The sequence below is a fragment of the Molothrus ater genome, chromosome 29, assembly GCF_012460135.2.
Source record: "Molothrus ater isolate BHLD 08-10-18 breed brown headed cowbird chromosome 29, BPBGC_Mater_1.1, whole genome shotgun sequence".
NCBI lineage: Eukaryota > Metazoa > Chordata > Aves > Passeriformes > Icteridae > Molothrus > Molothrus ater.
Genome location: NC_050506.2, coordinates 66,121 through 78,368, shown reverse-complemented (window position 1 = coordinate 78,368; position 12,248 = coordinate 66,121). Strand labels below are relative to the sequence as shown.

At 46.4% G+C, this 12,248-nt stretch overlaps 1 long non-coding RNA gene across 1 annotated transcript; it reads left to right on the top strand.

Moving 5' to 3' along the window:
* Positions 1-10,455: 10,455 nt before the first annotated feature.
* Positions 10,456-10,839, top strand: LOC129046983 (uncharacterized). Its single transcript, XR_008508907.1, has 3 exons — positions 10,456-10,589; positions 10,668-10,709; positions 10,790-10,839. It is a non-coding gene; the product is annotated as an uncharacterized LOC129046983 (long non-coding RNA).
* Positions 10,840-12,248: the final 1,409 nt, after the last annotated feature.

Genomic DNA, 12,248 nt, shown 5'->3' with positions numbered 1-12,248 from the left:
CATGGCACCACAGCAGGCGAAAACTGCAGCGCCTTGCACGTATCCTTCCGCGTCTCTCCTTCTGCTGGCACCGAGAGATCCCTCTGCAGCGCGTAACCCTGAGCAACCGATACCTGGTGTGCCTCTGTGCTTTCGCCTTCCACACTCCTAGCACCCAGTGGGACTACTTTGTGTCACGATTCGTCTGCACAGCCACATCCATGCACACAAACCGTGCGACGAGGAGGAGGAGGAGGAGGAGGAGGTTGGAATATGACAGCTGCTTTAATAAATATAGGACAGACAGAGAATTATTTTGCCCCTGCAAATGCCAGCCCTTTGATCCCAACACAAAAGAATTTTGAATAAGAACTGTTCCCAAATAGCTCCAGAGTCCCCTCAGTGTTTGGGACAGATTTCTCGACCCAAAATTAGACAGTAAACCCTGAAAATTCGCCAGCATTAATGCCAAAATTAGAAAACTCACAAAAATCTTTTGATAATTTTCACCTAACAGACTGGTGTGAAAAACATCAATCACTTGCTTTTCAAATTTTTGAAAGTTTAATAGTAATAAAATGGTTATAAAAATAGTCATACAATTAGAGTAATAATAATTTGGACAATTTGAATTAGGACAATATGAGACAACAAAAACAAAGAGTTACGGACATCCGGGTACCTTTTTCTGGGCAGCACGAGCCTGAAAAAGGACCCCCGTTAACAAAGGATTAACCCTTAAAAGCAATAGCCTGTTGCAGAGTCATACACTTCATACATGGTGCATAAATTCCATTCAAACACAGGATTCTGTCTGCTCATCATCCACTTCTTCCTTCTAATCCTAACAGCGCCTTGGAGGTGGGAAGAAGTTCGTTTCTTCTGATAAGAGGGCAATAAATTCTTTTTCTCTGAAAGATCCAGGTGTCCTGTGGCCGCTATCTCGCTGCAAGTCCTTTCTTTTAAAAAAGTATCTTACATAGCATCGTTTCTATTTTAACAGTTTTTGTAACCTAAAACTATATTTAACACACTACTTAAGAGAATTAATACAGCATTACTTTCTAACACAACACATATAATATTATTTTTATATTTCCAAAAAGCCAATCATAAAATACATACATTTTTCACAATCCCCACTCTTATTCTTTGTAAATCCTTTGGCTTGAGCAATATTTCTTGTCTACTTGCATCTTCTGGACAATGCTGGCAAAATAAAACAGGGGATTACCCAAGGAAGAAATATAAAAACAGTTGCAACACATAAAATGAAAGATCTTAATTTCTTCTAATACATTACCCTACCAGCTAGGTTTTAACATTGTTTTCTAATTTTTGGACCGGTACCTGGGTTATTATACGCATATATTTTTTTTTCTTCTTTGATTTCTTTTGCTTTTTCTAGAATGACTTTTCTGTGCTCATCAATTTTCAACAATTTGATATATTAAACTTTCTACAAATACCCCCTTCTTTGGCCAATAAATAGTGTAAAGCCAACCGATTCTGATACCCTACAGTTTTTGTTTGGCTTAGCTGACTTTATATTAACTCCAATGCCTGGGCAGCTCCATTTGCTATCATTTCTATAACTGCTTGGAGTCTTGTAATACGACTCAATAGATAATTTGGGGTCAATACAGAGTTAAGTTGCTGTGCTGGTTTTACCTTTTCGTTTATTATTTGTTTTTTTACCAAATCTCGAACCATATCTTCAAGATTAAATGTAAAACAAATCCCTCTCTCTCCTTTTGGACCTTCAATTCCAAATCTATTACCACTTTTTCCTAAGTTTCTTGTAATCCAATAATTTACTCCATTTTGCCTACAGGTTCTTAATTTGGATGGGTTATAACAGTGGCTGTTGACATAGGTGTGTGTAATAAAAGAGGAACTTTGGTTTCTTTCCACGTGATGCTTTCTGCAGCATTTGTGACACAATCTTGCTGGTATCCCGAAAGGGAAAAGAGAACAAATGAGTGCCAGAAACAGGAATAACAGAGGTCCAGTATGCCTTATACTCCCACCTCCCAGGCCTGTGAGGTTGCAACCCACAGCAGGTGTATTTGATCTTCTCGGTGGCAAAATACAGAGGCCAATCTGGTCTTGCCCTCTATTTCCTTGTCACTTTCTCTTAAATAATTTCCAGGCAAATTGGTTTTGACACCCTTTAACTGTGGTCTCTTACCTTCTTCAGGTATCTCTCATTCAACAGGCAGTAATAATTGCCATCCACAAAGCTAAGTTATTACTTTAACACTTTTTGCAATAAGAGCATAAATGTTGTGAACTACAATACTAATTATTCTCACAATTCAAGCATTTACTTATAACCCAGCTAGCATGTCCAGTCTTGGAATGAATCAAATAAAGTTTACTGATGGAAATGGTAATTCCCCTTCTCCCCTGTACAATTCTCAGGCTAAGGTCAGAACACAAAAACAGGCTTGATCCTTCTGTCTGGAGTATTCCTCCCCGAAGGAGATGTTTTATTCAGGCAGTGCTTGAAACCAGTGGTATAAGCATTGTCTTACTTAATTCAGTGTTATTCTTTGTACATTTCTTGGATCATTTGGCTTTTTCCAAACTATTACCACTCAGTCCCCATTGGAAAGTCAGTTTGGTATCACCCGGTTTAAATGTGATAGTCCTTTGATTCCTCTGGCATGAATTCACCCTCTTTCCGTGATTCTGATTGTTGCTTCAGTAGTACCTGGAAAGGACTTCTTAATAGCACAGTAATAAAAGAAATATAATACTGCATTAACTTTTACCATTCACTTTTCTTCCAAACTTTCTGGGTTTAGCTAAAAGCTTTCTCCACAGCAGCCTCCTCTTCTTCTATCCAGCTGTGCTAATAGCTGCAGAGGCAAATTCTTCTTTCTGTGAGTTACAGTTAGTTAAATAAGAAAAGCTAGACCAATTTTAACACGAGATGTATCACATCTATTGCTTTTTACTTTTTGGGCAGCATTTTATTGTTTTAGCCTTACAAACCCATCCTTCAGGAAAAAAAACAAAAAACAAAAAACCTCTTTTCAACAGCAAACAAAACACACAAAAGAAAAGACCAAAAACCTTCTTACTTAAGAAAAACAAACCACTTTGTGAGGTTTGGAGAGTCAGCAATCTCTGCTTTGATTTTATCTTTTAGTGCTAGCCCCCCTCCCGCTCTTTTCACGGCCTTGCTGTCAATGCCGTGCTGCCACTTCGCTGCAGGGCCGGAGCAGGGGAGAGCAGCCAGGGGCATGGGGACCCTGGGGGCAGCCTTGGGTCCCTTTTGCCCTCTCTCTCTCTTCTTCTCTCTCTTTCTCTTTCCTTCTCTCTCTCGGCCCACTTACCGGGGCCGACGCTGCCATCCTCGACTCGGGACCCCAGCAGTCTGGGAGCCCCCCCGGCAGTTCCGCCACGGAGCCAGCCTGCTCCTGGCCGGCAAACCCGTGTGTCCTCTGCTGCCAGCAGTGCTGCCGGGTCACCTCCATGGATCAGTGCCTGCCGCAGCCCCCGAGACCCCGCCACTCGTAGGGAGCGGTCAGACACCTCCCAACCTTGACAACCCCAAACCTGGCGTCCCCAGGTGCTCCTGACATTCTTTTCCTTTCTCTAGTCAACTTCTCCTCTTTTCCCTTCAAGGAGGGCCCGTTCTGCTAAACCCTTTCTGGACCCCAGTTCGGCATTGAATAACCTCCTAACAACCGTGTGTTAAGACACTTCCCTGCCTTTCATGCAAAAACCCTGCATTCACACTTCTGCTCTCTTCTAGCACCAAGATGTCATCACTTCACATTCTAACATCTCAGAGTTTGCTAACCACCTCCCTACTTCAACTTCTCTCTTTCTTCTCTTCTTACCTGTTTTTTTTTTTTTTTTTTTTTAATTCAACAGACCTCAGATGGTACGAGGTGAACCTTGAACCTAACTAAATTACTTCCAAAAGTAGGCTTACAACTTTCTTTTACTAGGATTGCAGTAGCTGTTAAATACCTACTGGCTAGCTGTGGCTTACTGAGTCTAACATCTTTGATATATAAGCTACTAGATATTTTTTTACTCTTCCTTACTCTTGAATTAAAATTTTATGAGCTATTCCATTTTCTGTATTTATGTATAAAGGATAAAGGATTTTTCTAACAAAGGTAAGCTTAAAGCTGGTACTTAGGCTAGTTTTAACTTAACTCTTTTAATTTAACAATATCTTCTTTGGTCTGTTTTACATCATCTCCTTCTGTCAATTTTTTTCATACACGAATTTTGCTACTTGTGCGTACCCCTCAATCTATAATCTATAATATTTCAATAATCTAGGTAATTTTCTGATCTCTCTCTTTGAAGAGGGAGGGAGAATGAATAAAATTCTTGCAATTTTCTCATGGTTGGTTTTCTAGCTACTTTTATTTATTAAGTGTCTAAGATATTTTACCACTGGGTAGTGAGTCTGAGTTCTTTTATTAACCTCCCTTTAATCTTGTACTAGCCTATAACTCCCATCAGACTTTACTGGGGGAAAAGGGATATTATGAGGAGACATACAAGGTTCTAATGCCCCATCCTTTATTAGTCCTTCTATTACCGGCTTCAAACCTTCCCGTCCTTCTAAAGATACAGGATGCTGACGTACATGTACGGGACAATCTTCTCTCTCAATTGTAACCCTTATGGGGTCGATATTTAATCTTCCCCTATTTCCTTCCCTTTCCTTTTTAGGGCTAGGGTATTTTTAGGGTTTTTGAGGAAATTTTTAGGTTTTTTTAGGGTCTTATCAGGGCATTTTAAGGACTTTTGGGGTACTTTTTGAGCTCTTTTTGGACTATTTAGGGTATATTTAGGAATTTCTAAAGGTTCTTTGGGGATTTTTAGGGGTTTTTTAAAAGTAGGATATTTCCAGTGTATTCTAACAGCATTCTGAGGCTGTTTTTAGGTTTTCATGGAGTTTTTAGGACATTTTGAAGATCAGGAGGTTTTCAGGGAATTTTTAGGGTTTTTTAGGGTCTTTTCATGGCACAACACATGGAGGCTGAGGGGCAGCTTGAGGGGCACTGTGGGGGCTTGAGGGTGACAGAGGCTGGGAGCTGAAGGAGGAAGAGGGAGAGGGGACAGCGGGTGACACACAGAGATGCTGAGGGTGGCAGGGGCAGCTGTAGGGTGACACAGAGAAGCTGGGGGCTGAGGGGCAAAGGAGAGGGGTCAAGGGTGACACACAGGAGCTGAGGCCTGGGGGGCAGAGGGACCAGTTGAGGGGTAAAGGGAGAGGGCTTGAGGGCTGGACAGTCCAGTGGAGATCAGGGGTGCAGGGTACAGCCGTACCACCCCTCACCCCAGCCCTAACCTCAGCCTAAGCAGCCCCCCTAAAAACAGCCTTTTCCCCCAACAGCAGCACAACACAGCAACCCTAACAGCGAGACCAGACAGCAACCCTCACACAGCAGCACAATGACAGAACCCTCAGAGGACAACGGACCCACTGCAAAAAGGTAGGGACGACATCTGTGGGCTAGACAGCAAGAGGTAGAGTTCAGAGACTGAGCATGTTTTTTTGAGTTTTTTTTCCAGGACTTTTAAAGGTATTTAGGGGATTTTGGAAGGGACTTTTCTGGGACTACTTAGGGTATTGTTGGGGCTTTTTCAAAGCCATTTTATGAGTCTTTAGCATATTTGGAAGATTACGGTCAGGGTCAGAGGAAACACCCTCTGAAAAGGCAGAGTTTTAGGACTGCAGTGGAATGCTTGAGCAAGGGGCCAGCGGTGGCACAGCGGGTTGGGTCCCACGCTGCCAGTCCGAAGGTTGTAAGTTTGAGACCCAGCTAAGTTGTTGTGGTTAGGGTTAGATGCTGTCAGCTTTGGTCTGGGAGAACTTCTGCACAGAAATCTCATCCCCTGCATTTCCCGACACCAGTTTGCAGGAGGTGCTCGGCACTGCCAGGGCAGCCGAGCTCTCGGCGGGGGCAGCTTTGCTCCCGGAGAAATCCTGCGCCGGCCCTCTTCCCCGTAAAGCCAAACTCACCCCCGCTGCGCGTCGACGTCCGTTCGCAGGAGGCACGCGGCACTCCAAGGGCGGCAAGAGTTCTCGGCGTCGGCAGCCGCGGTCCGTGAGAAATCGTTCTCTGCGGTTTTGGAGGCCGAATCGCAGTTTCGGCCACGGGCACACAGAGAGGAAAGGTTAATTTCCTTGGAAAGGAAAGTCTGGCAGCCCATGGTTTAAGGGGCAGACGAAGGGCTGTGCAGGGGAAGGAACTCCTCACAGGACCTTTCTTCACCTCAAGCCCCACTCCAAGGTCTAGCAGCCCCCCGTGTGCCCAGCTGCTTTCAGAGGGTTACCCGGGCACACCCGCACAGGGAGCCGCTAGTCCAGAGGGGCTAACAGGGGCATCCCAAGGGTCCCTCCAGGAACTACAGTCGGAGCATCCAGCACGGACTAGGGAGCAGCCAGACCCACCTGGGCACGGAGCATCACTTTGAGAAAATGCCAAGGCAAGAGCCCTTTTGCCAAGGGGCAGCATCTGAGCAGGCCAGGCAGCATGTGGGGTTCCAGGAGAGAGCTTTCAACTTTCCCCTTTTACTGTGCCAGTCCCTCCCAGAGCCCCCAGGCCCTCCACAGCACTCCCAGAAAGGAGAGGGGTTATTAGGAGAAAAAGGTTTTAGAAAAAAGGGAAAAAGCTTCCTTTTCCTTTATTTTTTGTGTTCAAACTGGGAGGGACTCTGCTTCCCCTGCAATTTTAGTGGTCTCAGTTGAAAGAATCCCTGCCTTTTCTATGCTGTTCGGGGTATTAATTGACAGGGAGTCCTCATTTTTTATTATTTTCCAGTTTAAGTAGAAGGGGAAAACCTTGACAATGTTTCTTATGGGTTTGAATTAAGGGTAGCCAGCTCCTTTTCGTTGTCCTGAGGCCTAAACTGAGGGAGAAGCCCAGCTATACCCTCCATCTTAAGAGTTTGAACTGAGGGAAAAATCCCTCTTTTTTCATCACTAGAGAGATTTAAAGAGAGAGGAAAACCTCTGGATTCTACTAGAGAGGAAAACCCCTCTTTTCCCAGTACTTAAGGAGAATAAATTAAAGGGCAGAAGCTATTTATTTGCCATTGTATTAGTTTCAGTAGAGGTAGCTGCCCCATTTCCTCTGTTTAAGGGGTGCACTGGAAGGAAGCTCTGCCTTTTTCAGCATTTAAAGGGTTTAAAACTACATTTCAGGGCTCTTCTTTCTGTGCCATAGGACCAAGTACCTCAGAGCAGGGTGAGCCTGGCATACACTTAACCCTTACACTGCCTGGGAAGCTTTTTTTTTTCTTATTTTTACCTATAATGTAGGTAGGCCTAATTAGAGGTCACAAGGAGACTTAGACAATTTTCTCCACCCAGCTTAGTCACACGTGAAATACTACTTAGTAGCCACTAAGGAATGATTAGGAAAGTTAACAGCAAATTACCCAATATATCTAGTTATGCTGTCTAAACAGAAACTTTTATTTCTTACCAGTTTTGTACCCTTTTTCTCCAAATAGATGTTGCAAAAAAAAAAATCACTGATATTTTTCTGGAGAGTTTTCTTCTATAACAAGCCCTCTACTCCCCTTGAAATCAAATTAGAAACGCCAAACACCTGCAGCCACTCTGAGGGTTTTTATACCCGGTGGGATTCACTCCCTCCCTTTTCCTGGGTGCCATGGGAACGAGAGGCGGGCACCATCAGGGGTATATTAACCCCAGCCTTTGCTCAGGGCCTTCATTCCCCCTCTGGGGTGTGCTGGGATAAGAGCTCTCCTCTCATTTCAGGTAAGAGGCTCTTTCAGTTTACCTCAGCTTGTTTTCAGCAGGTGTTTCTGGGCATCTAAAGCAACAGAGGCTTTGAAGATACTGTGAAGAAAACAGCCTGGAATACAGGGAGTATTTAAGTTCACAATTTTGGGTTTTGTGTTTAGGGGTGCTAAAGTGAATTTGTAATTTCTGATTTTGTTCTGTTTTTTTTTTTTTTTTTTTCTTTTAGGAGGAGTGCAGCTTCCAGAGGCTCCAGGTTGTGTCAACTACAACACTTTTTTCAGCAGATTCATCGTGTCCCAAGAGGCATCTGCCCAGTGTCAAAGATGATGTTTGAGATTGAGGCTTCAGGTAAGTTGAGGATTGTGACTAGGAGAGGGAGGGTGAGCAGGTATCCAGTTAGGAGTTATTGTTGGGGGCATGGGTTTGGAGGCAGCAGGGTGAGAAAGGGTGTTTATTTGAGCCCCCCACCCCAGGCCTTTTAGAAGCTGAGCAGAGGCATTCACGCATCTTACAGCACACAAGGTCATCCACTGCACTCACAGGAATGCCATTTGACTTTGCTTTTCTCTAACCCAGGTGTCACTCATAATAATGGCCACAGCCTTGGAATCAGGATGAAGCTGGAGCCTGAAGGAGCCAGGCACATTCAGGAGAGGGCAAGTAGCTGACTCGCTGGGATTTGGCCCACATAACTCTGTACTCATACTTTGGTTTTGGTTTTCTTTATTGTAGCTGACCGAGAGGCTAACAGGCCATCACGGGGTCCTCTGAGGCAGGCTCATTTCAGGTGCAACGTGGATCCTCATCACCGATCATCCAAAAGATAAGTCAGGGCCACGGCCTGGAGATGGGATGATGGGAGAGTAGCGGGTTGGGAGTTCCTGGGACAGATTTAAAAAATAGCAGAGGGAAAAGTCATCTTCTCCAAGGGGCCTCTTAGGACAGCTGAAGGGAGAGGCTCTGATTTTGATGGCAGCTTTCAGGCGGGCAGCATAGAACAGTTCCGGTCGACGTCGTGTTGTCCAGTGTACCGTGTTACCTAGCGTGTCTTTGGGGTCCCTTTTGCCTTTTCCCCTTGAGACCCTCACCATAAGCATGCTGAGTTGTGTTTGTTATCCCCCTGTTTGTCACGTTCCGTGTCACGGGTGTCCGCACACATTTGTGCCGGAGCTGCTCTGCCCTGCCCTGCCGCATAGCCTGCTGCAATAGGACAAGTCCCAGGGACTTGCAGTTTGTGGGGTGCTGCCAGACTCTAGATGATATTCCTAGATAGACACAAGATGTTTGGAGCTGTGAAGTTATCCTGCAGCCCTTTGACTTTTGTCCTCGCTTTCTTTCAGACGCAGAAGGATAAAATCCAGGGCAAAATCTATCCACCCATGCTGGGTGAGGAGGTTCCCCTGAGCAGGTCAGTCACCATTTGTCTCTGCAGGGAGAGTGTAAAGTGTGACTTTGTTACAGCTCTGTTCTTTTTCTTTTTAGGAGGTAAAGCTGGATATCAGCAGTCAAGGTGAGGTGGGCAAGGTGAGCATTGAGTAGCGTCCAGAAGCAGTCATTATTGCTCCAGTCTCACTTTCCAGTGCAACTCTAAGCATCCGTTCCTGTGTTTTCATCAGCCTCGGAGCGCGGCCGAAGGGTGCGGCCCCAGGAGCCGGGCATTCTTAGGAGAATGGTGAGTGGCAGAATTGTTGGGTTTTGGCCAGTGTGCTGCAGAGATCATGCATTGATATTTGCATTTCTTTCACGTAGCTGACTGAGAAACAAGAGGGAGTTGTTGAACAACAGTGCCAGCAGGAACTTCCCAGATGTTGAGGCTGCCTTCTGTTGCACCTGACACGGACCTGCATCCCCAGATGTCTGAGAGATAAGTAGAGGGCTACAACCCACAGTGGGGATGAAAGCAGGGCGCAGGGCAGGGACCCACCGTGAGGGATTTTTGAGTCTCCATTGGAGATGGGGGTGTCCACGAAGCGGCCCCTTAGGCCCCATAAAAGCAAAGCCTGGCTTTGGATCCCGGTGCTGAGGTGCACAGGGCAGAGCAGTCCCGGTGTGTATTGTGTCACTTGTCTTTTGTGTATTATGTGTGTTTGGATATGTCATGTCCTTTACCTCAGGCCTTGGAGGGGCCTGTCAGAAACCCTGGCATCATTGTTAGCATCTGTGCTCTCTGCATTCCTCGGCCTGGCACCCAGGCCATGGAACTTTGGACTCAGGAGCTCAGACAGGCATCAGACTCTCTTGTCTCTTTAGAAGCATCCAGTCGGATGTCTTTTCAGGTCTTGTTCTGAGCTGTATGGACAGCTCTGCCCCGCCAGGATCCATTATGGCGGACTAGGACTTGTGAGAAGGTGAGGGCAGGTAGAGGCTTCTGGCCGTAGGATTCTCGGGCATCCATCTTTGCAGTTTTTGGAATAAATCATTTGGTTAGCATCTTCTTCCTAAAGGTTTCTCTGAGCCTCATCAGCTCGCCATCCATCTTACCTCATTCATCTAATTTTCTGTCCTTGTGCTCCTTGCAGTCATGGTTCTTGTCTCGAGATTTCTGTCCGTGTTGTGTCCCCGTTGTCTGTCACGTCCTGTCTGTCCTGTGTCACGGGTGTGTGCACACATTTGTGCCGGAGCTGCTCTGCCCTGCCGCATAGCCTGGTGTAATAGGACAAGCCCTGGGAAGTTGAAATTTGTAATGTGGGGTGCAGTTGGACTCTAGATGACATTCCTAGATTGACCTAAGGTGTTTGCAGGTTTTGAGTTATCCTGCAGGTGTTTGACATATGTTCTAACTCTCTTTCAGGTGCAGATGCATTGCATCCATGGCAGAGCCCCCCATCCTGGGTGAGGGGGTTCCCACAAGCAGGTCAGTCACCATTTGTCTGTGCAGGGGGAGTGTCAAGGGTGACCCTGTTACAGCACTGTTTTTTGTCTTTCTTTTTAGGAAGTAAATCTGGATCCCAGCAGTCAAGTTCAGGAGAGCAAGGTGATCAGTAGCAGTTTTTGTTGCTGAGCTCTCAATTCCTGGGGCAAGTCTAAGCTTCCATTCTCTTTTTTGTGCTTTAGGCAATCCACTTGGAGCCTGCCAAGCCCCCGTCACCAGCCGGCCGATGCACCGGGTTCCCAGCTCGTGCGAGCCCTGTGGACGCATTACAGGATCTGGTGATGAAACCCTGAACTCTTCTATTTAAAGGCGTCACCAGGGTAGCCTTGGCCACCTGCCAGGGAGTTTGCGGTGAGCAGGGGAAGTAGGGAGGAGGAGCGAGGGTCCCCTCAGGTTTCAGCAATGCCACATGACCTCGTCTCCTTTAACCCAGGCTTACCCCATGACCATGGCATCAGCCTCGGAGCGCGGCCGAAGGGTGCGGCCCCAGGAGCCGGGCATTCTTAGCAGAACGGTGAGTCGCAGAATTGTTGGGTTTTGGCCAGTGTGCTGCAGAGATCATGCATTGATTTTTGCATTTCTTTCATGTAGCTGACTAAGAAACAACAGGGAGTTGTTGAACAACAGTGCCAGCAGGAACTTCCCAGATGTTGAGGCTTCCTTCTGTTGCACCTGACACGGACCTGCATCCCCAGATGTCTGAGAGATAAGTAGAGGGCTACAACCCACAGAGGGGATGAAAGCAGGGCGCAGGGTAGGGACCTACTGGGAGGGGTTTTTGAGTCTCCTTCGGAGATGGGGGTGTCCATGAAGTGCACACCCTTAGGCCCCATAAAAGCAAAGCCTGACTTTGGATCACAGTGCTGAGGTGCGCAGGGCAGAGCAGTCCCGGTGTGTATTGTGTCACTTGTCTTTTGTGTATTATGTGTGTTTGGATATGTCATGTCTTTTACCTTAGGCCTTGGAGGGGCCTGTCAGAAACCCTGGCATCATTGTTAGCATCTGTGCTCTCTGCATTCCTCGGCCTGGCACCCAGGCCATGGAACTTTGAACTCAGGAGCTCAGACAGGCATCAGACTCTCTTGTCTCTTTAGAAGCATCCGGTCGGATGTCTTTTCAGGTCTTGTTCTGAGCTGTATGGACAGCTGTGCCCCGCCAGGATCCATTATGGCGGGCTAGGACTTGTGAGAAGGTGAGGGCAGGTAGAGGCTTCTGACTGTAGGATTCTCGGGCATCCATCTTTGCAGTTTTTGGAATAAATCATTCGGTTAGCATCTTCTTCCTCCAGGTTTCTCTGAGCCTCGTCAGCTCACCATCGGTCTCCCCTCGGTCATCTCCTTTTGCATTCTCTCAGTCCTCGCAGCCATTTTCCTTGCCAGGGGATTTCTGTCCGTGTTGTGTCCCCGTTGTCTGTCACGTCCTGTCTGTCCTGTGTCACGGGTGTCTGCACACACATTTGTGCCGGAGCTGCTCTGCCCTGCCGCATAGCCCGGTGCAACAGGAGAAGCCCCAGGGACTTGAAGTTTGTAATGTGGGGTGTAGTTGGACACAAGATATCTGGAGCTCTTAAGTTACCCTGCAACAGTTTGACTTTTGTCCTAACTTTCTTTCAGATGCAGAAGGATAAAATCCAGGGCAGAA